At 33.6% G+C, this 3745-nt stretch overlaps 1 long non-coding RNA gene across 1 annotated transcript; it reads right to left on the bottom strand.

Moving 5' to 3' along the window:
* Nucleotides 1–226: 226 nt before the first annotated feature.
* On the bottom strand, nucleotides 227–1856 carry LOC113293584. Its single transcript, XR_003332378.1, has 3 exons — nucleotides 1803–1856; nucleotides 488–643; nucleotides 227–263 (listed from the first exon to the last, which is right to left on the bottom strand). It is a non-coding gene; the product is annotated as an uncharacterized LOC113293584 (long non-coding RNA).
* Nucleotides 1857–3745: the final 1889 nt, after the last annotated feature.

The raw sequence follows: 3745 nt of genomic DNA, 5'->3' as shown, positions 1-3745 counted from the left end.
TTTCAGTATTGCGCATATGTACTCATGGATCAAACAAAAAAAAGTGACAAAACTCTGAATAAAACAGAATCAAAAGAAGTTTCTATCAGTACGCCTTATACGTACTGCGTATTCATGAAATAAAAATCAACTGCCTGTAAAAAAGAATTGATGAATCCTCCAAATGTCAGAGTTCAGTGCCGTACCTCAAGCCAAACTGATGTAGTTTCACTTCCTGTGAACATGTATTGACCTAGAAAGATGGTGTCTCCTTTCTTTACTGCCTGCACAGAATCATATAGCTTAGGATAACATAGTCACACATGTATCGCAAAGACAACAATTGGAAGGTTCAAGGCAACATCTACACTGTCATCCTTCTTCCTAATCATTGTTTTCCAATTTTCCGATATACATCAACAGAACGCAAACATATTCGAATTATGTGACAACAATTCCCAAGCCCAAACTGAAATTACACTATGATTTAACCAAAATTTCAGCACACCTTTGCTAATCCATCATAATTGATTGGCAATACATCTGAAGTTGCTTCTTTATCTTGATCCGGAGTCAAAACAACCGATGATTCAGCCTTCAGTGCAATCGATTTTTCACTTTTATTAAGAACTTGCAATTCAGGGCCTATTGTATCTAGCATAACCTGAAACAAGTGAACAACAAGATATGCACATTTATTATCAATTTTCACTCTATAATCCATAATAGCAATTCCAAAAAAACGATTCAAAAACTGCAACAACAACGAAGATCATGACAATTCCTTAAACAATCCAATTCAAATCAACAAAACTTACAACACAGAGCTTCTTAGTACTCTTAACAAGTATGATTAGTATGATTTTGAGAAAATAAAGAAAGAAAATAACTAGAAAATCAAATTGAGAGTTCAAATAATCTAAAACCATCAAAATCTAACCAAAAAATCGAATAATTACGATCAAGATTCATAAAAACAGTACGTCATATACGTACTGATGTTTAATACACAAGCAAAAACTGAAACCAAACATATAGAAGCATAGTAAACACAGAAAAATCAGTACGTCATATACGTACTGATGGTTAATACATAAAACTAAACTGAAACCAAACCAAAAGCCAACAGAATGAAACTAAAATTCTAGATCTACAAACGAAACAAACGTAAAACATGATTTTATAACTAGATCTGGACTATTTTCATCAAAAACCTTCAATACATCATATATGTACTGATGATTAATACAAAAAAGCAAACTAAAAACAAACCAAAGACCAACAAAACCGAGTTAAAACATCAGATCTAATAATGAAATGAACATAAAACATCACTATCTATCTAGATCTAAAGTATTTTTACCAAAATTGAAGTAAAAAATTAACGAATCAAGCATGAAGATCATAAACACAAAAAAACTGAATTTAATTCCTCTTTTCGGAACCTTAAAATCTGAATTTTGAATTTTTTTTCCCATGAAATCAAGAGATTTGGATCTCGGATTAAGATAGAATCAATAAAAAACTTAAAATAAAGATCAGTATAGGTAAATCAACTTAGGAAATACCTTAGAATCAAAACAAATATTTCAGTATTACATATACGTACTCATGGATCGAACCCAAAAATCAATTAAAAACGCTGATAGAATCCAAAAACAATGACAAAACTTTGAATATAACCGAATCAACATTAAATTTTGCTATAAACATAAAAATTTCTCTAATCCGAGAAGAAAAAAAACCTAAATTAAAATTAGCTTTTGAAGAAGAAAGGAAAAATGAAAACCTAAACTATACCAACAGTAAGGAAGTGAACCTACCGATTAATCTTATTTTGAATTCACGAATTGATCAACACCTCAGAAGATCTTCATAGCCGGAGCTTTTCACCGAACCACAAATGAGAAAATGAAGAAGAAGAATAATAGATCGAGAAATGAAGAAGAAATGGATTTGGTTACTGCTTTATATACTTAAGGGTGTTTTCGGTATTTAAAAATACGTTTTCATATGTTCCACACGTGTGCATGACCTGGGCTTAAAAAATTTGGTCCATTTTCATGTTTTCTTTTAATTATGGACCTCTGATTAGTGGGCTTTAATGGGTGGACCTGTCACTAACTAAGAACACTATAATGGTACCTATTGGTAATTCCTACTTTGCAAATTTGGATGGAGATGCACAGCCCAAGGTGAATGCCAGTTTTTCTACTAAGTTAACAAAAGAAGAACATGAGACTTTTTGTACAATTACAAAATTTGATACACAACAAAAGTTTTTGAATGACTTTTATTTTCGAAAGGAGTATGTCAAGGAAACGCAAGATCAATCAAAATGAATGAAGGACCTGGAATTGTTGTGGAGGACCTGCCAGTACCGATGGGTGGTGAGGATTACACGGTTTGGACGTTGGAAAATAAGGGGCGGTTCACAGTGAGGTATGCCAAGGAGCTTATTCGTTTGAGGCAGCCTAGTCTTGAAGGTGCTAACTTGCTATGGCGACCTGCTATTCATCCCTCTCTTGCTACGAGAAATTGGAAACTACTATGTGGTGCTTGTGCTACTCTTGACAAGGTACGAAGTAGATTTAAATATCAAGTAGTTAATAAATGTTGCTTATGTAACAGAGAAGAGGAGACCTTGGATCATATTCATATTATTTGGTCTTGTGATTTTGCTGCCAAAGCATGGTTGTGGATTGCTGATGTTTTTGGTATTTTTCCTCACCAAAATCTCATTACTTCATATAAAGAAGCAAAGGGTAAGAGTCGTATGTTCAAGGACTTATGGTTGTTGGCTATTTTGGTTGTTAGATCAGAATTGTGGATGACAAGGAATGGTTTTATCTATGGTAATCAAAAGATTAATTGTAATTTCTTTCATAAAAAGGTTTTCAATCAAATCCATGATTACTCAAGGCGTTTGAAGGGGTTCATGTTTAACAACCAAGATGATTTGCGTGTTCTTGCCTACTTTAGAGTGCAACATAGAAGAATGAAGATTTCTGATCCTAAGGAGTGCTATTGGGTTCCTCCATTGGTTAATGAATTGAAATTGTGTTGTGATGGTGCGTCTAGAGGGAACCCGGGAAGAGCTGGTGCAGGTGTGGTGGTTCGTGATTCTGATGCTAATGTATTAGGAGCTATGAGTATTGGATTTGGGGTTCGTTCTAATTATTTGGCGGATCTCTTTTGTATTATAGTTGCCTTGGAATGGGCAACTAAATTTGGGGTTGGAGATATTTGTATTCATACAGATTCAATGGGAGCGGTGCAAGCCTATAGTAGTGGTACTTTGGCAATTCCGTGGTTTCTTAGGCAAAGGTGGATTGTGGTAAGAGCTAGATACAACAAAATTCGTTTTGTTCACACTTATAGAGAGGATAATTTTTCAGTGGATGTGATGGCCAAAATAGGTTGTTTGTTCGAAGATGGTGAAGGAATTAGTTATGATAACAAACCATATTTTATTCGTTCGATTGAATTGCCAAATATAATTTATTTCAGATTTGATTAATTATTGTAAGTTTGTAAGTTTTTTTGGGTGTTGTGCCTCTTTTCTTACACATTTAGTTGTATTACTCTTGCTCTTTATTAATACATTTTGAATTTACCAAAAAAAAAAAAATCAAAACGAATGAAGACTCAAAAGAAGAAAGCTAAAGGAGGTGGAAACACTTAATCTCATTTTCTGAGAGGAGTGTTTGCTGGTTATATTTGGCGCTATAAAGAGTGAAGAAAATTTAGGTGTTTAGTCTTTTTT

This window comes from Papaver somniferum, chromosome 7 (assembly GCF_003573695.1).
Source record: "Papaver somniferum cultivar HN1 chromosome 7, ASM357369v1, whole genome shotgun sequence".
Classification (NCBI taxonomy): Eukaryota; Viridiplantae; Streptophyta; class Magnoliopsida; order Ranunculales; family Papaveraceae; genus Papaver; species Papaver somniferum.
The sequence above is the reverse complement of the archived record's forward strand: the minus strand, read 5'-3'. Positions and strand labels throughout refer to the sequence as shown.